This window comes from Erinaceus europaeus, chromosome 5 (assembly GCF_950295315.1).
Source record: "Erinaceus europaeus chromosome 5, mEriEur2.1, whole genome shotgun sequence".
Taxonomy (NCBI): domain Eukaryota; kingdom Metazoa; phylum Chordata; class Mammalia; order Eulipotyphla; family Erinaceidae; genus Erinaceus; species Erinaceus europaeus.
In genome coordinates, this window is record NC_080166.1 from 118229717 (window position 1) to 118254782 (window position 25066).

The 25066-nt window shown below is 43.8% G+C and overlaps 1 protein-coding gene, 1 non-coding gene and 1 pseudogene across 5 annotated transcripts in view; 1 reads left to right on the forward strand and 2 right to left on the reverse strand.

The window, feature by feature from the left end:
* The window catches only part of KATNAL1 (katanin catalytic subunit A1 like 1), a 239003-nt gene that overhangs the window by 58425 nt on the left and 155512 nt on the right, over positions 1-25066 (forward strand). The window lies entirely within an intron of this gene.
* LOC132538805 (U6 spliceosomal RNA) lies at positions 4748-4854 on the reverse strand. Its single transcript, XR_009550128.1, has one exon. It is a non-coding gene; the product is annotated as a U6 spliceosomal RNA (small nuclear RNA).
* Positions 8307-9740, reverse strand: LOC103112940 (small ubiquitin-related modifier 2-A-like; annotated as a pseudogene).

Below are 25066 nucleotides of genomic sequence, written 5' to 3' on the forward strand. Positions count from 1 at the left end.
AAGAACCAGACATCATTCTGGCACATGTGCTGCTGGGGATCGAACTCACGACCTTATGCTTTAGAGTCCAAAGCTTTACCACTGCGCCACCTCTCAGACCACTAAAGTTTTTAATTTTTTAAAAATCATATTTATTTGGGAGTTGGGCGGTGGTGCAGCGGGTTAAGTGCACGTGGTGCAAAGCGCAAGGACCAGCGTAAGGATCCCGGTTCGAGCTCCCGGCTCCCCACCTGCAGGGGAGTCACTTCATAAGCAGTGAAGCAGGTCTGCAGGTGCGCCACTATGTTCCATCGCTGGGGAGCCAGAGACGACCCGAACTGCCCCTGCGGCTACAGACAGACTATGACCCACATAGTCAACGACTGCCACCTCTCCAGATTCAAAGGAGATCTCGAAACTTTACATCAGGCTCAACCTGACGCTGTTGACTGGCTACGGAAGAAGGGCAAACGCTAGAAGAAGTAGAAGAAGAAGAGGACAACACGGTATTTTTCAAAATTTCATATATCACATATGCATGGGCAAAGGCAGTATGAAGCCAGTACACCAAGTATGCCAAGAGAATCAGACTCATCATAAAAGGAGTAAATCTGTATGATGCCACCTACATGAGGGCTCTAGAGTCAGATTCCTAGGGAAAGGAAGTAGAATGATGGCTGCCAGGAGTGAGGAGAGGAGGAAATGACAAGTAAATGTTTTAATGGGTACAAGTTAGAGGAGTCTGAACAATCCTGAAGATGGATGGCAATGATTCACATGTGAATGTAGTTAATGTCACTGAACTGTACGCTCAAAAATACTAAAATGAAGGGGGCTGGCGGTAGCACAGCGGGTTAAGCACACATGGCTAGAAGAAGAAGAAGGTATCTGTCTTTCTCTCTCCCTCTCTGTCTTTCCATTCTATCTCCATGTCTCTCTGTCCTATTCAACAACAACGACATCAGTAACCACAACAATGTTAAACAACAAGGGCAACAAAAGGGAAAATAAAAAATTAAAAAAATTATCTTTATTTATTTGTTGTGTAGAGACAGCCAGCAATCGAGAGGGAAGGGGGAGATAGGGAGAGAGAGACAGAGAGAGAGAGAGACACCTGCAGCTCTGCTTCACCACCAGGGGCTCGAACAGTCCTTGTGTATTGTAATATATGTGCTCAACCAGGTGTGCTACCACCTGGCCTGGACAAAACCTTTAAGAAATAGTTAACACCCATACTTTTTGAGTTCTTCCAAAATATTGAGGACATAAGAATACCCCTTACCCTGGGGGTATGGATCGACCTGCCAACGCCCATGTTCAGAGGGGAAGCAATTGCAGAAGCCAGACCTTCCACCTTCTGCACCCCATGGTGACCCTGGGTCCACACTCCCATGAGGTTAAAGAATAGGAAAGCTATCAGGGGAGGGGATGAGACACGGAGCTCTGGTGGTGGGAATTGTACCCCTCCTATCCTATGGTCTTGTCAGTGTTTCCATTTTATAAATAAAAATTACAAACAACAACAACAACAACAACAACAACAAAACAGATACATGCACTCCTGTAAAAAAAAAAAAAAAAAGAATACTCCTTACCAACTTCTGTGAAGCCAACATTACCCGGATACCAAAAGCAGACGGAGTCACAACAAAAAAAGAAAACTACCAGCCAAAGCCAGTATCTCTGATGAATATTCATGGTAAGATATTGAACAAAGTAGGCAGGAGGTGGCTAAGCCAGGAGGTAACTGACATTGGCTCAAGGTGTGGTCTGTGGCCAGCACTTTCTGTGCTTGATGACAGACATCACACCCTTCGTATCTCAGGCTGGCCCTGTGCAGTGGCTGTTCTCATCAGTCCTGCTCTGCTGGTGAGAAACCCTGGCTGGGACATGTGGTTTCCTGCTGATGGTCCCGGGGTGAGAGCCTCTTATAGCTGGACATTGAGACCTGGACCGTTGTCCTCCTAACTACCCCCCCTTTTCTATGTGGAAGTGAACACCGTGCTTGTCTCACTGCGTTTCTAGAGCAGAGCTGCCTTTATTCACAGTCACAAGGGTGAGAGCTCCTCTCTGCCTCCCGCACTGGTGGAGCATGAGCTCACTGCCTGTTAGCGTGCTTAGGGAGTGGAGCCCCTTGACCGGCTGGCTCCCCTTCTCCCCCTCTGCTGGTGCTGTGTTTCAAGGCCCCTTGAGCCCTGGCACTGCCATCTATCATGCTCAGCCCGCTAGTTGTGCCTAAGTAAGCCGCCCGCTTTTGTGCCTTTGTGTGGTGGCACAGCACCGTCACCTTGTTGAATCACTTGTGGAGCTTGTCAGGGCAGGGATTTGAATTTAGAGAGCCTTGCCAACACTCTGTTTCTGAGGGAAAGGAGACCATGGGCTCACTAATTAGCTGCCTGGAAAGAGCCCCAGTGCAGGTGGCATTGTCTTCCTTCCAGATGAGCCAGGGCCTCCTGATGGTGAGGTCAGTGGCAGACAGATCAAGGGCACCGCTGGCTCCTTCAGCTTTCGGTTGCTCAGCATCAACACCACTGACATTGGGGGCTGAGTGAGGGTGGGCACGATTGGGTCTATAGTAGCAGCCCTGACTGCTACACAACCACACAGTCTCCGTGTCTCCCCACTGTGCTTATCGATCAAAAAGACTTTATTTTTTTATTTTTCTGTATTCTGACATTGCCAGATGCCTACAAAATGGCTCCTGGTTGAGAACTGTTACCTTGGCCCTGCCAGCAGCTTCCAGTTGTGTTGAGTTCCTTCTTCTCCTTCTATTTTACTAATCATTTATTTAGGATAGAGACAGAGAGAAACTGAGAGGGGAGGTGGAGATAGAGATGGAGAGCGCTGCAGTACTGCTTTACTGCTTTGTGAACCTTCCCCACTGCAGGTGGGGAGCCAGGGCTCGAACCCAGGTTCTTGAGTATTATAACATGTGCACCCTACTGGATGCACCACTGCCTTGCTTCCCAGTTGTGCCGATTCTTAAGGTATGAGGTCAGGCTAGAGTGGCATTTAGCTACTAGAAAGGGTGGTTCCCAGAGGCTGTTCTCAGGCCGACAGAGCTGTGTGCCTGTAAGAGAGTGCTCTGAGGAAAGAGACAGTACCTGTGAGTACAGATGCATGCTTATTTATCCACAGAGTTTACCTGAGACTGAGCTGGGTACCTGAAAGATTGAACTTGGTGACTGAGTCCCAGCTTTGCCCTTAATTAGCTGTATGACTTTGGCCATGTTACTTGGCCTATCTGAGTCTTGATCTCTTTGCTTGTGAAAAGGAAACAATGATATCTGTATAACAGAACCATGCTAAGAATTCAGTGACATGGATTGGGGAGACAGCATAATTGTTATATAAAAAGAGTTCTGTGCCTGAGGCTCCGCGAGGTCCCTGGTTCAATTCCCAACACCGCCATAAGCCAGAACTAAGCATTGCTCTGATCTCTCTCTCTCACTCTCTTTCTCTCTCTCTCTCTCTCCACAGCCTGTGAAGTGACTCCCCTGAAGGTGGGGAGCCGGGGGCTCGAACTGGGATCCTTATGCCGGTCCTTGCACTTTGCGCCATGTACGCTTAACCTGCTGTGTTACCGCTTGACCCCCTATAGGTTGACTTTATATCTATCCATATCTATATCTTTTTGCCCTTTTTTTTCTGCTTTTACTTTCTTTCTAAGTCACATCCACATTTATTATTTCTTCCAAGTATTCTTACATTCTCTCTCAGATAAGGAAAATAGTGTCTGACTTTCTCTGGTGTTTTCCAGATTCACTTCCTTTTCAGTAGTGGTATAAAAACAGAGACTTCTGATGATAAATGTTTCAGATCCTGATGGAATTGGGGTCCAGAGCCCTCTGGTTATCTTCTGCTATCTTATCCTCCTCTGGAGGGTTGGACCAAGTTTCTCTATGGGGTACAGGAGGTGGAAGGTCTGGCTTCTGTAATAGCTTTTCCACTGGAAATGGGTGTTGGCAGGTCGACCCATACCCCCAGCCTGCTTATATCTTTTCTTAGTGGGGTAGAGCTCTGGAGAGGTGAGATTCTATGACATGTTGGTGAGGTCATCTGTCCAGGGAGGTCAGGATGGAATTATAGTGACATCTGTAACTTGGTGACTGAACGGCAGTAAGATATTAAGCAGGACAAAATTCTTAATAAATAAACAGGAACAAAAGAGTAGGAATCAAGCAGATGATAATAGAGATATTAGGGTGAAAAAAAGCTAGAATTCTCAGATTACTTTTTTTCATTAGTGATTTAATATTGATTTACAAAATTATAAGATAACAGTTACAACTCCGCACTGTTCCCACCACCAGAGTTCTGTGTCCCCATTCCCTCCATTGGAAACTACAGTAGTTCTCCCAACATCACAGGTATGGGCTGATTTTTTTTCTTTTATATTTCCCTTTTTTTAATGGTCCTGCTTTCACTTTCTTTCTTCCCCCCCCTTTTGTTGCCCTTGTTGTTGTAGCTTTTTTGTGATTATTATTGTTGTTGTTGATGTCGTTCGTTGTTGGATAGGACAGAGAGAAATCGAGAGAAGAGGGGAAGACAGAGAAGGGGAGAGAAAGATAGACACCTGCAGACCTGCTTCACCATCTGTGAAGCGACTCCCCTGCAGGTGGGGAGCCGGGGGCTCGAACCGGGATTCTTACACCAGTCCTTGCACTTGGGGCCACGTGTGTTTAACCCGCTGCACTACTGCCCGACCGCCTTCACTTCATTTCTAAGTCACCCCTATACCTATTACTATTTCCAGACATCTTTCCTTAAAAATATGGATTGCTTCAGGAATTTGCATGTTATCCTTGCGCAGGGGCCATGCTAATCTTCTCTGTGTTGCTCCAGTTTTAGTATATGTGCTGCTGAAGTGAGCATCTCAGAGTACTTTTTCATTTACACACACACACACACACACACACACGGAGAGACACCACAGCACTGGAGTTTCCCTTGGTATCAGGGGACTCTACATGGTGCTGGATCTTAAAACTGGTTTATGCATGTGGCAAAGCACATGCCCTACCTGATGAGCTAGTATCTCTCTTGGCTCAAAGCTGTGCTCTCCCCTCACCCCTCTTTATCTCTCCTTCCTTCCTTCCTTCCTTCCTTCCTTCCTTCCTTCCTTCCTTCCTTCCTTCCTTTTTTTGAATCAGCACACTGCTCAGCTCAGGCTTATGGTTGTATGGGGGACTGAACTAGGGACCTGGGAACCTCAGGCATGGGAGTCTGTTTGCATAACCATTATGCTGTCTTCCCTGCCCGAAGCTCTGCTCACTCATCAATCACCCCTCAGGGTTTTGAGCCACAGCATCTTGGTCTATAGCATGTTTGCTCTGCTCACACTAAACCTGAGGTCTTCTGCAAAATAATTAAAATATCATTATGTCCTTAACAGGCTTGCTGATGTATTCAGTTACAAACAAGAGATAGCCCACCAGGTAGAACACATGCCTTGGTATTTATCAGGCTCTGGGTTTGAGCCCTAGAACCACGAAAAAGCACCATGGACAGAAGCAGCAGCTTCACAGGTGTTGGAATCGTGCTATGATATCTCTAGTTCTGTCTCTCTCCTTTCTCAAAACAACAAAAATTAAAACAAAGTTTTTTTTGTTTGCTTTTTTTTTTTTTTTTTAACTGAGCCAGAGAGGCTGCTTAGCACTCTAGCATGTGTGAGGGGCCAGGGATCCATTCTCTAGCACCACTTAAAATAAATATTTAAAATAGAAAATTGGAAGAGAAAAATGCATTCTGCCCTTGTGTATGGAGCAAGTCATTCAATGCTAGGAAAGGTTCTAAGGACAAAGGGCAATTGTGCAATGGATAGAAGCTGTCTTGCCTCTCCAGTCAACCCTCACCAGGGCAAATAATAGACAAAACTGAGAGGATGTGAAGTGTCAGGGCTTGGAGGCTCATCAACAGTCTCCCAGCCTCCTCCAGGACCTTGCCAGGAGTTTGTTTGAAGACTCAGAGGCTAGAGTGATGAAATGCTTGCCTCAAGACATGGATATTTTCTCTGCACAAGGCCCCCTTTGAATCTGCCTAACTTCAAAGGGCAATGGGGTGGTGGGTCTAAAGCTGTTAAGACGCTGCAGCTTGACGATATTTGCAGATATTATCTTTCTCTGAGTGCATTTTCCATGCAGAACAAGTTGATTTCTTGGTGGTGGGGGGGGAGAGAAGTATGCCTGAGAGCACACACACCAGTGAAGAGGAGGAGCATTTGCTTGGTCTTCAAACACTCCCATTTGGTGGAAATCAGTCTGAGGACTGCAGGCGTAAACTCCTCCTAGGCAACCCAAATGACAAATAGCAAGCTTCAGAACAGCCTGTCAGGACGCAGCCTGCTTCTGTGCGGAGGAGCTGCTCGGCGCTCCACATGAATCGTCTTGCTACTGCCTGGCAGCGCCTCAGCTATTTCCCTACACATGTGACATATGAGCTCAGATTTGTAAACACGGAGATCATTTCTAAAAAAATTCTGAGGGCATCAACAGATGGTGGAGCTCCAACCTGACTGTCTGAGTCTGTAATCTTTTGGACACAGTGAATGAGTGGCTTCCTTTAGAGGTTTGCGCCTTGCAGAGCCCGAGCAGAAAGCGGCTTGGGAGAGCTGGGAAAAGAGGCCCCTTGGGCCCTCCTTGTGATGCTTCGCTTCCGTTACCCTTTTCCCTTTTCTAATATAGCAAAGTCCAAGGCTCTGGAATTTCCGCCAGACCCACTGACTGATAGAAAAAAGTCAAACACGGATAATCAGGCACCAGCTCACCTGTCTGCTGGCATGAAGCTTTCGGTGCCGTTTACATGGATACAATAAAAACCCCGAAAGTTGACTGTAGCCAGGTCAGTTCAGGATAGAAGATGGCATTTTGCCAATGTGTGTGCTTTAGCAAAAACTTGTTTTTCAGCCATTTTTAAAAATTATTTTGCAGATTTGTTTCCTTTATTTTATGCAACACAGAGTTTCACATGGGGGGAGGGAGGAGAGAGAGATGAGAGAGATATGCCAGAGCAGTACTTCAGTCTATGTGGTGCCAGGAAGCTGACCAGGGGCCTCAGGCATTCAAGGCCTGTGCTCTACCAGCTGGAGTGATTCTCTGGCCTGCTTATAATAACTCTAGACTTGTAGGAACATGGAAACAGTGTGGAGGAAATTAACTTGTCCTTTATCCAGCTTTCCTGAATGTTCACGTCTTATGTAATCCTAGTACAGTTAAGTCCTCCTTTGACATTGTCCATATTGGAAACTGGATCTATGGGTAAAAGCCATCTATAATGGAACCCTGATAAAACCCAGCAGATAGGAGAGAATATGCAAACACCACACAGTAGTGCTACGGGGAATCAACCCCCCTTCCCATCAACATTATGATGAAATAACATTGAACTAAAATAACATTATTCAAGAATCTTTGGTACATTCATAAAAGTTCCCCAAATTTAATTTTGGTTCAAGCCCTTGGCCTTTGATCAAGGGGAGAAGCTTCCTGAGCATTGTAGCAGTGCTCTCTCCTTCTGTATCCCTCCCTTTCTCTTAATTTCTCTTTGTCTCTACCCAATAAAAATTAAAGATAAGCAGAAAGGGAAAGAGAGACATAGAGAGGAGAGACAGCATAGCATTGCTCTGTCCTCATGTAATTTCCCTGTTGCATGGTGCTCCTAGGTGGGGCTTGAACCTGGATACCTGGGGGGCCAGGCATTGGTGTACCAGGTTAAGTTCACATAGTATGAAGCATAAGGACCTGCACAAGGATCCCAGTTCGTGTCCCCGAATCCCTACCTGCATGGGGGACACTTTACAAGAGGTGAAGCAGGTCTGCAGGTGTCTATCTTTCTCTCTAACTCTCTATCTTTCCTTTCTCTTTGTCCTATCCAATAAAGTGGAAAAAATGGCCACCAGGAGCAGTGGATTCACAGTGCATCCACTGAGTCCCAGTGATAACCCTGGAGACAAAAGAAAAAAAAAAGACTTCTTGTCAACCTTGATCCTTGCCTGGTAAAGTGTGTACTCTACAGGTGAACTAGCTCCTAGGCCCTGAATGACCCTCGTTTGAGCTCCCAGCACACTATGTGGGCAAACTATGGGATGACAGAAACTTTGGTGCAGTGGTGTCTCTTACTGTCTTTCTAACTGGAAAAACTTGCCATTGAGCTGTAAAGCCTGGGTGACAACAACTAATCACTACTTCTTCTTCTTCTTCTTCTCCTTCTCCTTCTCCTTCTCCTTCTCCTTCTCCTCCTTCTCCTTCTCCTCCTTCTTCTTCTTCTCTTCTTCTTCTTCTTCTTCTTCTTTTTAACAAGAAGTTTATTTAAACAATAAGACACTTGACTTGTAGGGAAAACTATCTAGGATTCATTTCTTTTAGAGTAATTTACCCCTACTTAAAGACAGATTGCCCTACATGTAACAGCTACATACAAAAAAGTTATAAAATTGTCCTTGGTTTTACAATGATAAATGAAAAACATTAAGATTCTCCAATCAAACAAGCTATGCAAGAATTTTTATGTTGTTCTTTTTGTTAAACATTGAGAGCAAAATAACTTACTGGAATATAAAGATAAGAGCTGAATGAGCATGCCACTAATGGAGAAAGGGGGTATTTTCACAGAACCAATATTTTCCCCATCCCATCTCCATTTGATGTCAATCAAAACATACCATTGGCCACTGAGTTTAAAAGATTGCAATATGCTTGTGCACATACACCAGTGACTTTATGTACAATAAAGGAATGGGGAAGGGGAAAATGAAAGAATAGAGAAAAACTAGACTGTAGTAGTCAGGATGTGGTGGAACCAAATTGTGGTTTTCTAATTGAGAATGTCTTCTTGGTCTGGAGGAACAGAGCTCTGGAGTAAAGTAGCAGGTTCCCTTTTTAGGAGACACCTCCTGTCTGCTGCTGGAATACATCAATTGTATCTTAATCCTCCATTTCCAACTGTGCAGGTGTATCTGTTTCATTGATAGGCTGCCGGTCAAATCAGAATCTGATCTGCCTCATTGACAATCCCTGTCGTTCACAATAGGCTTTCATTAGTTTACTAAGTGGTGTCTGCCTCTTAATCTTAAACTGCACCACTGAACCATCCTGACCCACCACCTTCAGATTAATATGGTCATTGTTCTCAGTCTTGACTCCTTCCTTGGGCTTTCCGTCGGCCATGGCGAACGCCGGGGTCTCCTCACTTGCCGCTTCACAAAAGAGGTACCAGGTCCGCACCAAACCAGCACACGCAGCACCAGGAGCGGCAGAAGAAGGAGGCAGCAGCGGTCAACTAATCTCTTCTCCTTCTTCTCCTTCTCCTCCTCCTCCTCCTTCTTCTTCTCCTTCTTCTTCTTCCCATTCTCCCCCTCCTCCTTTTCTTTTGCTTTATCTTTTTTTTTTTTTTTTTACTGGAACACTACTCAGCTGTGGCTTATGGTGATGTGGGGGATTGAACCTGTGATTTTAGAGCCTCAGGCATAAGAGTCTTTTTGGATAACCATTATACTATCTACCCCTGTCCCAACAATAAAATTCATAATCAGTTGCAGAAGTGGTACTGAGAGTTTCCATGTGCCATTAATTATACCCTCAGTGGTAATAGCGTATATAATGGTGGTACATTGTCAAAACTAGAAATTTGATGTTGGTACAATACTCAGAGGTCAGATACCTTCACATAACGTTTTTGGCATAAATCTGTGCATTCTGCTAAACAAAAGTTGGAAAAATACTTCATCTTATGTGCTTACAATCTAAAAAGACATACAAAGTGAATTAGCCAAATAATGTTCACACACATTCCTAAAAATATTTCAGAGATGTCTTTCAGAAAAAAAAGTGAGAAAACGTAGAGAGACTATGAGCTCAGGGGTGAGGACAGGTGGTGACACACCTGGCTGAGTGCATGTATACAGTACTCAGGGACCCAAGTTCGAGCTCCCAGTTCCCACCTATGGGGGAGAAGCTTTGCAAGTGGTGATGCAGTATTGCAGGTGTCACTCTCTCTGTCTCTGTCTCTGTCTCTGTCTCTCTCTGTCTCCCCTTTTGATTTCTGGCTGTCTCTAGCCAATACATAAAGATTTAAAAACAAAAACAAAACAAATAAAACCCCCACAAGCATTCAGGTTCAATCCCCTTGTAGGGGGAAGGCTTCACAAGCAGTGAAGCAGTGCTGCAGGTATCTCTCCCCTTCCTACCTTTCTCTCAATTTCTGTACCCAAAACAAATGAACAAATAAAAAAATATTTGGGGGCTAGGTGGTGGCACACCTGCTTGAGCACACGTGTTATAACGTGCAAGGACCCAGGTTTAAACCCCCAGTTCTAACCTGTAGGGGGAAAGCTTTGCGAGCGGTGAAGCAGGGCTGCAGGTGTCTGTCTCTCTCCCTCTCTGTCTTGCCTTCTATCTCGGTTTCTGGATGTCTTTATCCAATCAATCAATCAATAAAGATAGTAAAAATTTTTATATAAAAAAGAGAGTATGAGCTTGGGAGTCAGACAAACCTAGAAAGTTAGCTTTGCTGCTTAAAATGTGTGTCTTCCTAGGCAAAGAACTTTTTTTTTAAAAAATTTATTTCTTTATTGGGGAATTAATGTTCTACATTCAACAGTAAATACAATAGTTTGTACATGCGTAACATCCTCCAGTTTCCCATTTAACAATACAACCCCCACTATGTCATTTATCATCCTTCATGGACCTGTATTCTGCCCACCCGCCCACCCCAGAGTCTTTTACTTGGGGGCAATATGCCAATTCCATTTCAGGTTCTACTTGTGTTTTCTTTTCTGATCTTGTTTTTCAACTTCTGCCTGAGAGTGAGATCATCCCATATTCATCCTTCTGTTTCTGACTTATTTCACTCAACATGATTTTTTCAAGGTCCATCCAAGATCGGCTGAAAACGGTGAAGTCACCATTTTTTACAGCTGAGTAGTATTCCATTGTGTATATATACCACAACTTGCTCAGCCACTCATCTGTTGTTGGACACCTGGGTTGCTTCCAGGTTTTGGCTATTACAAATTGTGCTGCCAAGAACATATTTGTACACAGATATTTTTGGATGGATGTGTTGAGTTCCTTAGGATATATCCCCAGGAGAGGAATTGCAGGGTCGTAGGGTAGGTCCATTTCTAGCCTTCTGAGAGTTCTCCAGACTGTTCTCCATAGAGGTTGGATCAATTTACATTCCCACCAGCAGTGCAGGAGTGTTCCTTTGACCCCACACCCTCTCCAGCATTTGCTGCTGTTACCTTTTCTGATGTATGACATTCTCACAGGAGTGAAGTGATATCTCATTGTTGTTTTATTTGCATTTCTCTGACAATCAGAGACTTGGAGCATTTTTTCATGTGTTTCTCGGCCTTTTGGATCTCTTCTGTGGTGAATATTCTGTCCATGTCCTCCCCCATTTTTGGATGGGGTTATTTGTTGTCTTGTTGTTGAGTCTGGCAAGCTCTTTATATATGTTGGTTATTAAACTCTTATCTGATTTATGGCATGTAAAGATCTTCTCCCATTCTGTGAGTGGTCTCTTGGTTTTGGTAGTGGTTTCTTTTGCTGTGCAGAAGCTTTTTAATTTGATGTAGTCCCATAGGTTTATGCTTGCCTTAGTCGTATTTGTAATTGGATTCGTTTCATTGAAAATGTCTTTAAAATTTATGCAGAAAAGAGTTCTTCCAGTATTTTCCTCTAAGTATTTGATAGTTTGTGGTCTAACATCCAAGTCCTTGATCCACTTGGAATTTACTTTTGTATTCAGTGAAATACAGTGATTCAGTTTCATTCTTCTGCATGTTTCAACCCATTTATTCCAACACCATTTGTTGAAGAGACTCTGCTTTCCCCATTGAATAATCTGGGCACCTTTGTCAAAGATTAGATGTCCATACGTGTGGGGCCTCATTTCTGGGCTCTCAATTCTATTCCACTGGTCAGTGTGTCTATTCATGTTCCAGTACCAAGCAGTTTTGATGACAATGGCCCTATAATACAGTTTGAGATCTGGGAGTGTGATGCCTCCGGTTCTGTTCTTTTTTCTCAAGATTGTTGTGGCAATTCTAGGTCTTTTCTGGTTCCAGATAAACAGTTGTAGCATTTTTTCTATTCTCCTAAAAAATGTGCTTAGGATCTTGATGGGGATACCATTAAATCTGTAGATGGCTCTGGGTAATATATTCATTTTGATGATGTTAATTCTTCCAACTCATGAACATGGAATATCTTTCCACTTCTTTGTGTCTTTTTCAATTTCTTTGAGTAGTGACTCATAATTTTCAGTATACAAGTCTTTCACTTCTTTGGTTAGGTTACTCCTAGATATTTTATTGTTTTTGTTGCTATAGTAAAAGGAATTGATTTCTGGATTTCAATTTCTTCTAACTTAGTGTTTGCATAGAGGAATGCCACTGATTTTTGAATGTTAATTTTGTAGCCTGACACCTTACTGTATTGCCTGATGATTTCCAAAAGCTTCTTGCTGGATTCCTTAGGTTTTTCCATGTATACTATCATGTCATCTTCAAATAAGGAGAGTTTGACTTCTTCTCTTCCAATCTGTATGCCTTTAATTCCTTGCTCCTGCCTGATTGCTATGGCAAGAACTTCCAACACTATGTTGAATAGTAATGGTGATAGTGGGCAGCCCTGTCTAGTACCTGATCTGAGTGGAAATGCTTCAGGTTTTTCACTATTGAGTCTGATGTTGGCTGTAGGTTTGCTATATATAGACTCCACTATCTTCAGGAATTTTCCATCTGTTCCCACTTTTTGTAGTGTTTTGATCATAAAGGGATGTTGTATTTTGTCAAAGGCTTTCTCTGCATCTATTAATATAACCATGTGGTTTTTGGTCTTTCTTTTGTTGATGTGGTGGATCACATTGATTGATTTACGTATATTAAACCAACCTTGCATGCCTGGGATAAACCCCACTTGGTCATGATGAACAATCTTTTTGATATACTGCTATATCCGGTTGGCTAGAATTTTGTTCAATATTTTCACATCTATGTTCATCAGAGATATTGGTCTGTAGTTTTCTTTTTTGGTTGTGTCCCTGTCTGCTTTTGGTATCAGAGTGATGTTGACTTCATAGAAGCTGACAGGGAGTATTCCAGTGTCTTCAATCTTCTGGAAGACTTTTAAAAGTAGAGGTATTAGTTCTTCTTTGAAGGTTTTGTAGAATTCATTTGTAAAACCATCTGGTCCAGGACTTTTATTTTTGGGGAGATTTTTGATAACTGTTTCAATTTCATTAGCTGTGATGGGCCTGTTCATGTTATCTACTTCCTCTTTACTTAGTTTTGGAAGTTGGTAGGTATCTAGGAAATCATTCATTTCTTCCAGGTTCTCTAGGTTGGTGGCATATAGTTGTTCATAGAAGCCTTGCATGATATGTTGAATTTCTGCAGTGTCTGTTGTGATATCTCCTCTTTCATTTACTATCCGATTTATTTGGGTCTTCTCCCTTTTTTGTTTTGTAAGTCTGGATAAAGTTTTGTCAATTTTGTTTATTCTTTCGAAGAACCAACATTTACTTCCGTTGATCTTTTGTATGGTTTTCCTATTCTCAATGTTATTTATTTCTGCCCTAACTTTAGTGATTTCTGTCCTTCTGGTTGCTTTAGGATTCCTTTGTTGTTCTTCTTCTAGGTCTTTAAGATGTGCAATCAGGCTGTTTATTTGTGCTTTTTCTTGTTTCCTAATGTGTGCTTGTATAGCTATGAACTTCCCTCTTAGGACTGCTTTAGCTGTGTCCCAAATATTTTGATAGCTTGTGTCTTCATTTTCATTGAAGTCTCGAAACATTTTGATTTCTTCCTTGATTTCCTCTTTGACCCAGAAGTTGTTAAGAAGTGTACTGTTGAGCTTCCACATTTTGGCACTGTTACTAATCTTTTGTTGATTGTTAAGCGTTAGTTTAATTCCACTGTGGTCTGAGAAGTAGCTTGGGATGATTTCAATGCTCCTGAATTGGCTGATGCTGTCTTTGTGGCCTAGTATATGGTCTATCCTTGAGAATGACCCATGTGGATTTGAGTAAAATGTATATTCCAGTTTCATGGGATGAATGACTCTGAAAATGTCCAATAGTTCTCATTTATCTATCTCTTCATTTAGCTTCCTTATGTCTTTACTGATTTTCTGCCTGGATGATCTGTCAAGTTGAGAGAGTGGGGTGCTGAAGTCCCCTATTATGATTGTGTTACTGTTAATATATTGCTGTAGCTCTTTCAGTAGAAGTTTGATGTATTTAGATGGCTTCTCATTAGGTGCATAGATGTTAATAATTGTTAAGTCCTCTTGATTGACTGATCCTCTGAGCATTAAGTAGTGTCCATTCCTATCTTTTTAAATCTTATCTATTTTAAAGTCTATCATGTCAGATATGGGAATAGCTGCTCCTGCCCTTTTTTGTGGGCCATTGGCTTGTATGATAGTTTTTCCATCCTTTCACTTTAAGTCTGTTTTTGTCTTGTTGAGTTAAGTGGATTTCCTGTAGACAGCATATTGTTGGTTTGTGTTTTCTGATCCATCTTCCTACTCTGTGTCTTTTAATAGGTGAAGTCAGGCCATTGACATTTATTGATATCAAAGATTGAAGATATTTTAATGCCATTCTTGTAGAGTTTTAGAGTGTTTTGATATATGTCCTATTTGTGGTGGTCTGGTTGTTTATAGGAGACCTTTCAGAACTTCTTTCAGGGCAGGCTTGGTGATGGTTGATTCCTTCAACTGTTGCTTGTCTGAGAAGGTTTTGATGCCTCCATCTAGTATGAATGACAGTCTAGCAGGATATAGTATTCTTGGCTGAAAGCCTTTCTCATTGAGCACTCGATAAATATCTTGCCATTCTCTTCTGGCTTTTAGTGTCTGTATGGAGAAGTCTGCTGCTAATCTTATGGGTTTTCCTTTGTAGGTGACTCTGTTTTTCTCTTGCAGCCTTCAGGATCCTTTCTTTATCCTTATTCCTTCCATTCTAAGTATGATATGTCTTGGTGTCTTTAGGTCTGGGTTAATTCTGTTTGGGACCCTCTGGGCTTCTTGAATCTTTATGTCTTTGATGTTGTCTAGACTAGAGAAGTTTTCAACTACTATGGCCTGGAAAATGCTTTCTTCCTCTCCTTCTCTTTCTTCTTCTGGTATGCCAATAATGCATATATTGTTTCTTTTGAAGTCATCCCATAGGACTCTGTTGTTGTTTTCTGCATCTCTTAATTTCCTTTTGAGATCTCTTACTTCTTTTTTAGTTGTCTCTAATTCATCCTCAATCTTGCTAATTCTGTCTTCAGCCTCATTGGTTCTATTCTCTCTGCCCTCTACTGTTTTCTGGAGTTCATCTATTTTGTTGCCCTGCTCTGATACTGTTTTAGCTTGTTCAGCTAGTTGCATTCTTAGCTCAGCGATTTCGGCTTTCAGCTCTCTAATAACCATGAGATAATTAGTATTTTTTTCCATATTCTCATTTGTTGTTCCTGCATTTCTGATTACAATTTTTTCAAATTCTTTACTCACTCCTGTTATTTTTTCCTTAGCTAATGTTTGGATGTTGAACTCGTTATTTTGTGCTTCACCCTCTGGAGGACTTTTAGCTGGACTCTTGTCCTGGTTCAATTCTCCAATATTTTTTCTTGTTGTTTTAACCATTTTATATATTATGTTATGAGTTCTCTTTATCAGTAATTTTCAAATTATTGATCACTATTGCCTGGATTGACTTGTGTCTAAGTAAGTTAATTAAAGGGTTCACAGTGGCGTAAGTTAACAGTTATTTCAATCCCTCAGTTGGAGCTCAGTGGTTTAAAAGCCTCTTTCTTTCTTTTTTTTCCTTCCCTGTAGGCTATGGGAGCCTGAGGGCTTTTAAACTATCAATATGCTTCAGCTTAATCACTGAATCCTGACCAAGAGATAAAGCAGGGTGTGGCAGAGATAATCCAGTGGTTATGCAAAGAGGCTTTCACAGCCCCTCAGCTATGCCACTGTGGCATAGGTCTTCTGAGTTTCCTGGTTAGATCTCTGTCCCCTGGTGTCCCTTCCTGTTGCTGCTCCAGATTCTGAGGGTAGTAGCAATGGAAACTCAGAGTTGCACTTGGTGAGTCTCTGGAGAGTCCTCTCCTCCCTTAAGCTGTCCCCTTGTTGGTGGAGCAGACTGGAGGTTGTGTCTCCACTGATAAACTGCTGAACTGTTAGCAGTCACTTAATCTCTCCTTAGGCCCCTCTCTCCTCTCTGTCACCAGCCACACGTGTTTGTACTCACCGGTGATTTACTGGGTTCCTGTGGTCATTCTAGTCCTGTCTTGTTTCAGTCCCGGGTGGTGTCCTTTGGTATTCCTAGTTGATCCGGGAAAGGAGAGGAGAGGAGAGAAAGCGATCTGCTGCTCGTAGCTCCGCCTCTGGAAGTCGAATCCAAAGAACTTTTCTAATCTGCACTTTCTTGATGTACCAATGGACAATATCATTGCCTTCTTCCAAGATGCTGAGAGTTAAGTGGTATAGATGTGTTGCCTAGAACAGTGCTTGATAGTAGATAGTCAATATGTGATTGATATAACAATTAGTAGATAGTAGTCCATGAGTGTTGAACTCTCCAGTTGCCTGCTTGAATTTGATCATAGCTTGAATATCATGCAGGCCCTTCTGCCTCTTAGTTTCCTCTGAGGAAAGACAGATGTGGGTATAGATAGAAACCACAGAACACCTGCAGCTATTCCTTGAAAGAGGCTCCTGGAGAGGGTACAGTGACTTTCCCAGAGTGATAGTGTGGGTAGGTTCTCTGATCCATCTGCTTCCAGGAAGCATCTTTGTAAATTATGTGAAGGTTGTCCAACATTTGACTAAATGCTAGGGATTTACTGTTTCTTATAAAGACACCTTTGAGAAATTGACTATGGTTTTGATGGGGGTAGAACAAGGTAAGGTGCTCATCTAAGAGCCTGAGGATGATGTGGATTTCTTGCTCACATTGTCAGATTACAAGCAGTTCTGTTCAAGTTCAGGTTAAAGTACTTGCTCCTTCCCTAGTCTCCCCTGTGCCACATGAAAATCCAAGGGTCTCACCCCATGGCGAAGTTTTCACCACTTGCACAGTAAGAGTGCTCTGGGAGTTAGCAACTGAGCTTGATTAGATCAGTTCAGTTGTAAACTGCCCCAACCAGGGCTGTTCAAAGGCTCACACTTGGGTCTTTTTGGGGCAGGTGGCTGTCGGGTGACATCCTGCTTCACACTACACCTGCTTTCCCATCCTGCCTCACTCAGGACAGAATTTATTGCCCTTGGCATCAACAGAAGGGTTCACAGCAGCTGTCACTCTGGCCCCACAGCAAGGAAGAAACTCTGTGAGGAGATGTAGCCGTTTGTTCCAGTTGTAATGCCACAGTCTTTCATTTGGGGCTGGGGTGTCCCTAGTCAGTGGGGACTAATAGACTTCAGGTCAGACTGGACCAAACTCCATCCGGGTCCACCCAAGCAGTTACCCAGCAGAAAGAAAAGCGGCCTTGGGCCAGGGAAGTGGCTCACTTGATAGTGCACTTCTCTGCCATGTGTATGACCCAGATTCCAGACTCGTCCCAACAGAATCGAAGGAAACTTCAGTGCTCTGGTTTCTTCTCTCTTTCTGCCTCTCTATGTCTGGGGGTGGGGGAGAGAAGGAAAGAGTGAGGGAGAGAGGGAGGGGAAGGGAGAAAGAAGGAAAGGAAAGCTACCCTGTGCTGATGTCTCTCTTCTGTCCCTGTTGCATGCCGTGGGAGGAAATGTACCTCCATTTCTTCTTTGCTTCTCCAATGCTGTGCCTGCCCCCCCAACCCCCCAGCTCTCCTCTACCTTCCAAAGATCACATTTCTTTTGGCTGTTTATCTCTTGTCTGTATACAGGCTTATAGGGGGAGCAGAATTTTTGCAGTAATGAACTTGCCTAAGGTTATTCTCATCCAGAAGCGAATCCCACTCGTCTATCCTGAGGGCTAGGTCCCTGTCTTTCCAGAAAGGGAGCTCTCTCCAGCTCCCCCCCCCCCACCTCCTCATTCCCAGTGCTCACCTCCTATGCCTAAAGGGCCTTCCAGTCCATTCCTGGAAATCTGCCATCCTATCTTGGGTGAGCCATGGAGGGATTTGCAAGCCCACGGGCTTATAGATTTCTGGTTGCTGCCTATATGTCCTTCAGGCCATAGGTACAGACAAGTCATATGTTCCAGCTGACAGCTTTAAGTCATGACATAGTTAAGACGACCTCTCAGGAGTGCTTAGTTCTGAGGATGGGCCTGAAGGTGTGGGCTGGGAAGCAGCATGGGTGTGATCTGAGTTGGGGCAATGCCTCCCCTAGTCAGAAGTTCCAGCCTCTTCTTTTCAGACTGTGCTGCAGTGTCACTTAACTTCTGCTGACAGTGACCTAAGAAAACTGTTGTCAAATCTTGGCAGCACTCAGCCAGTCAGAAGTCAAGCTTTAAGCAGAGAGGTGGGCTACGCAGTGGGTGGGGATAAGAGGTCTTGGATGGACTCTTTCATCTTTACTGACTTGTTGTGTTCTATGGGACTTATTCTTGAAACTTTCTTCATCTCAGTTTCTCCACTTGTAAAAAGAAAAAAATCTTAGTAATTTAGATGATTTAATATAAAAATGTTTGATACATAATTATCAAATGACAGTGATGATTTTTTTTTGCCTCCAGGTTTATTACTGAGGCTCGGTGCCTGGACTATGAATCCATTGCTTCTGGAGGCCATTTTTCCCATTTTGTTGCCCTTGCTACCCTTGTTGTTATTGTTATTATTGTTGTTGCCATCGCTGTTGTTGCTGGATAGGACAGAGAGAAATTGAGAGAGGAGGGGAGATAGAGAGGTGGAAAAAAGATACACAACTGCAGACCTGCTTCACCTCCTGTGAAGCGACTCTCTTGCACGTGGGGAACCGGGGGCTCAAACTGGGATTCTTATGCGGGTCCTTGCGCTTTGCACCATGTGCGCTTAATCCGCTGTGCTACCGCCCAATCCCCATGACAGTGATGATTTAGATTTATTGATTTACATCCTATGTGTGTATGGATGAATGGACTTTTTTTTTTTTTTCAGAACACTTTCAGCTGTGGTTTATTGTGGTGCTGGGGATTGAACCAAGGACCTGGGGGCCTCAGGTGTGAGAATCTTTTGCCAAACTGCAGTGACTAAGATGTAATGTGAAGAGCACTAAATGGATCACGACTCATAGCTGATTTGCATGTGCTCAGCAACTCTCTTCCGTGTCTTGGCATAAGGGTGGTCTCAGGGCCACAGAAACCAGACTCGTAGACTTAACGCATTCGTCCACTCAGACCCTTTACGGAGTGAGGCAGGGAGTAAATGTCTCTGGCATTCACTCTGTAGAGAGCACACTGCAGTAGGTGCTGGAGCCACAGGCTACAGAGAGAGCACCTGCCCCAGGACCTCACTGTCTGGGGAGCAGAGGGAATGCCTAGTCATTGCTTGTGGTCACAGGTGTGTGTACACAGGGCTAAGAACTCAGGAGAAGGGCACCCAGAGCCTGGTCCTGCAGGTCCCTGCATGCCAAGCTAAGGAGTTGGCACACTATTTTGTAGGTGGTTAGGGAGCCCAAGAAGAGAGAGAGCTGGCTGACTTTGCATTTGCAGCCAGCACTGTTGTAGCTGTGGCTGGAGGATCGGGACAGGCAGCTATGGGCCCAGGCGGGGAAGGTGAGGGAGAGGGACTGGGGTGGACTCCAGGGCTGGTAGGAAGCACACTCAGCAGGACAAGCTGACTGGGGAGGGAGGACAGAGTCAGGAGAGGAAGACCTATGTGATTTCTATTCCTGGTTCATGTGACTAGGTGGGTGGTCATGCTTTGTGGCACAAGTTCTTGGAACACAACACGAATAGCAAATCGTGAGATTTTCCTTTTCTTTCCTGTTTTCCTTTTCTTTTTCGTTTTTCTTTTTAGATAGAGACAGAAAAGGCAGAGATGCAGAGAAGGTAAAAGAGAATACAATAGCAAAACTTCCTTCAGTGCGCTAGGGGCCAGGCTCACACCTGGGTCATGCACATGACAAAGCGCTGTGCTATTCAGGTGAGCTGTTTTGCTGGTCCTCTTTTTTTCAAGATCAATTTTTCAATTAATTTTTTATTATCTTTATTTTATTTATTGGATAGAGATAGGCAGAAATATAGAGGGTTTTAGAGGGTGATAGAGAAGAAGAGACAGAGAGATACCTGCAGACCTGCTTCACCGCTTTCAAAGCTTTCCCCCTGCAGGTGGGGACTGGGGTCTCAAACACGAGTCCTTGTGCATTGTAACATGTACGCTCAACCAGGTGCGCCACCACCCGGCCCCTTAAAGATCAATTTTTATTTATTTATTTATTTTTAATTTCTTTATTGGGGAAATAATGTTTTACATTTGACAGTAAATACAATAGTTTATACATGCATAACATTTCCCAGTTTTCCATATAACAATACAACCCCCACTAGGTCCTCTGTCAGCCTTTTTGGACCTGTATTCTCCCCCCACCCACCCCAGAGTCTTTCACTTTAGCGCAATACGCCAACAACAGTTCAGGTTCTACTTGTGTTTTCTCTTCTGACTTAAAGATCAATTTTTATCGTGAGACAGAGAAGAAGAATCGGAACATCACTCCGGCATAAGTGGTGCTGGGGATCAAACATGGGACTCCATACCTGCAAGCTCAGAACTCTACTGCTGTGCCACCCCTGCGCTGGGATATTCTTTTTATATATACTTATTTATTTATTTCCCTTTTGTTGCCCTTGTTGTTTTTCATTGTTGTTGTAGTTATTATTGTTGCTGTTAATGATGTCGTCGTTGTTGGATAGGACAGAGAGAAATGGAGAGAAGAGAATGAAAGACAGAGAAGGGGAGAGAAAGACAGACACCTGCAGACCTGCTTCACCGCCTGTGAAGCGACTCCCCTGCAGGTGGGGAGCTGGGGGATTGAACTGGGATCCTTAATGCCGGTCCTTGCGCTTCGAGCCACATGTGCTTAACCCATTGCACTACTGCCTGACTCCTGGATATTCTTTATAATTCTGATTCCCTTTTGGCACCATTGTATGTCTCATCTTTCCAGATAAAATGTTATTTTGTAATGATGGCAGGGACTGTGACTGACAGTAGAGTAGGAGAATTCACTGCCCTTTTTTCCCAGTAGGAATCACTTTGAGGACACTGATCTGCTACACAGCTACCAGAGAACAGAGTATGTGAGCATGAGCCAGTCATGTTGCTGGGCAAATGTTCACAACAGCTGCCAGCTTAGACACTTTGCTAGGCACAGACCCACGTATCACACAATCTTTAATGCAGCGCTTGTGTGGGAGAGGCACAAGAAGGAGAAAGAACTGTGTTGTAAAGGTGGTCTGACCAGACATTGCTCAACTTTTCAGTGTTTAAAAAGGCAGGTTACTGGCTGATGCACTTAAGGAAAAGAAATGGAAGCAAAGCCCAGCTGTTAATGATTGCATTTTTCTTTGGTTTGAGCAAACGCAGAGGCAGGGATGCTGTTTTCTCAGTTTGAGAGAGGACCTTTTCTTCCAACTTCAATGAATGCAAATTTCAATGACAAAGAACCCAGGCAAACTGAAAATTTGCTCGTGTGAATTTTAAAGATTAAGGGTATTCATGCTGGGAAAAGTAGGTTTTAGCTGAGTCCGAGACAGGCAACTCAAGTGTCTTTTGTGTTATTGAGCACTGAGATTTAAAGCTACGGAGTCTGTATGCTTACCGTGTGTGTGTGTGTGTGTGTGTGTGTGTGTGTGTGTGTGTGTGTGTGTGTGTGTTTGTGTGTGTGTGTGTGGTGTGTGTGTGTGTGTGTGTGTGTGTGTGTCTAATATCAAAGACTGAAGTCTCAAAGAAGCCCAGCTTAGCAGGTATTGTAAATCCACTGGCACACTCTGGATTGTTGCTGCCTGTGGTTATTTTCTTCAAATGTATCTTCCTACTATAATGTTCTCTTCTGGAAAGCAAACAGCTTATAATATTGAATTCTTGAGTGTGTCATTAAGCCTCTCCAAGCTCAGATACATCTCACGCACTTTAAAAAGTAATGGCCCGCACAGCTATTTATCTCTGCTGGTACCTGCAAGAGCAGGATCTGAAGATGTGTATGAAGTAACTGTCTCTGAATACTGAGCCTTCGGAAGCAAGCCTTCAAATCAACACGAAGGCACATAGTAAAGGAAAGGAATTTTATAGTTGAATCCTAACTGATTGTTGTCTACAGCCCCAGCAGCCTGGGCAAAGGTAACTCCTGGCGCCTGGGACTCTGCAGCTGCAGGATTAAATGCTGTTTGCTCACTTTGTTCCAAACAAGAGGTGGGAAGGGGCAACGACTGAAATATGACGTGGAATCTGTGACTGACCTGTCATGCTCCCTGAGTCCAGTGCATTTATAAGCCTTTTAAGCCAAACACAAAGGCTCCTGTCCCTCTTTAATCAGCCAACTGCAACATTCCTGTTGATGGTGCTGTTTGTTCCCCCAACCTGAACCAGAGCACACTTTTCCTTCCCACATTTTCCCTTGTCCTAGAAGAGCGAGTGCTTGAACTTTTCTGCCTGAGAGCCACTGACGTGTGCTTCACATGGCGGGGCCCTGGGGACTGTAACTGCGGAAGTCTAAGCTGACAGTTAGGTCACATGGGCCAAGAAACTGCCAGACACCAATGTGCTTCCTGCCAGATGGCCTGTGGTGGCTGAGGGCACCCATGCTCACCTGCAGCCACTGCCCTTGTGTGCTCACAGTTGTTGCCCTGGGCACAGTGGCACAGTTGAGAACATGGAATCCCATATTCTTGTTCTGTCACTGTGTCATTTTCCTGATCATGGGGGCTTGGTCACATGTGATGGGGAAAAGATGTTTGTCTGTTTTTGTTTCATAAAAAGAATTTTTGGAAGAGGTTCAGGAAGATAGCTTAGCATTACAGCATGGGATCTGTGTGTCTAAGACCCTAGAGGCTCCAGGTTCAAGTCTCAGCACTGCTCTATGCCAGGGCTGAGTAGTGTTCTGGTGTCTCTCTTACTGAGTAAATAAATAAATAGCAGTCTTGACACAGTTGGCTTTTTTTTTTTTTCCCAAGAACGGGAGCTACTCTCTGCCCTAATCAAACTTTCTTTTTTCTTTCTTTCTTTCTTTCTTTCTTTCTTTCTTTCTTTCTTTCTTTCCTTCTTTCTTCCTTCCTTCCTTCCTTTTTTTTTTTTTTTTTTTTTAATATGGGACATTGCCTACTTTTGGATCATCTCAGAGCACATCTCCTACAGAAACAGTCAGCAATGCCTGGACAAAGGTGCAGGATGTCTGCTTAGCCTGGTCTTGGGATCAGAGGTCTTGCATCACAGCTGAGGGACTTTGTATGGTCTCTGTGGTCCAGGATATGGATACTGGAAGTGATTGGACCTCATTTGGTGTGTTTCAGTTTCCTCAGCCTTCAGTCTCACACAGGCCCTATGCTTGTGTGGTGATTTGTGGTAAATTACAATAGTGCTAAGTAAGACACAATACTGCACACTGGGGAGGCCCTTACATCTGCCCCAGTGCAGTTCTTTCACAGACTCACTGGCAACTCAGAACAATCCTGTAACAGAGCTACTCTTGTTACCACATCCATCTCACTGATGGGAAATGGAGGTCCAGGAAGGGACAAAGGGAAACTTATGCAAGGGCATGCAACTATGAGGGGCAGACCTGGGCTTTGAACCTATGCTGACACTGGAGCCCATGTTCCTACTCATGACCTCACAGTGTCTTTTGTAAGGTGGTTTGTGAGTGCCACATACTTGGTAAATGTTCAGTGGACATTAGAGTGAGATACAAATCTTATTTCCCGTGCCAGAAGCTGTGTTTCTCCTCCTCGGAAGCTAAGCTAAGACCAGACTTCCCTGGACAGACAACCCCACCAATGTGTCCTGGAGCTCCAATTCCCCAGAACCCTGCCCCACTAGGGAAAGAGAGAGGCAGACTGGGAGTATAGATCGACCTGTCAACGCCCATGTTCAGCGGGGAAGCAATTACAGAAGCCAGACCTTCTACCTTCTGCATCCCACAATGATCTTGGGTCCATACTCCCGGAGGGTTAAAGAATAGGAAAGCTATCAGGAGTGGGGATGGGATATGGAGTTCTGGGGGTGGGAATTGCATGGAGTTGTACCCCTCTTATCCTATCGTTTTGTCAGTGTTGCCTTTTTATGAATAACATAAAAGTAAATTAAAAAAAAAAAGAAAGGTAGGTGGCCCTTCAAAGGCCTGAGTACTGTCTGCTTCATTTTGGTCATCAACTGCTCTAGAACACTGTTTCAGATAGAAAGGGAGAGGGAAGGACACCACAGCACTGCAGCTTCCCCCAGGGTGGTGAGGTAGTCTTGAAGCTGGGTTATACTCATGGAAAAGCATGCACTTTCTCAGATGAACTGTCTTGATGCCTGAACTCTCTTACCATTTTTTTTTTTAATGGGGAATACAGTTGAGCTCTGGCTATTGATGGTGTTGGGGATTGTATTGTACCTGGAATCTCTTTCATTTAAGTCCTCTGTATAGCCATTTTGATATTTCTCACTATCACTCTCCCCCTTTAAAGAAAAGGATTAATTTCTTTTATGAGGGAGAGTAACCAGAGCACCACTCATTTCTGACATATGATGATGCTGGGGATTGAACCTGGGATTGCTAGTGCTTCGGGCATGTAAATCTTATTCTCTACCACTGAGTTATCTTCCTGATGCTTAGCAAGGTCTTTCTTGATGGCCATAGGAGGCTGGGGGCAACCAGAAGTCTGGTGGGTTATCAAGCCAATAATCAGCATGAGGATGGTAAAATGGCACTAGGTTGTAGTGTAGCTGCATTGTGTCAAGTCAGTAGTGGGTCACTGTTGACCACAGGAAGACCTTCATGTGGTTACCTGGAAAGAGTGTTGTGGCAGTGAGGAGACCCAAGATGTGTGTGTGTGTGTGTGTGTGTGTGTGTGTGTGTGTGTGTGTGTGTGTATGTGTGTTTAGTGAGGTAAATCTGCAATGACTTTTGGTCCTGAGAAAGAGCTTGGGTTTGGTCTTGACTGACATCTCTGGTTCATTCATATTTGGAGACTGGAAAGGAGATGGGGGCTG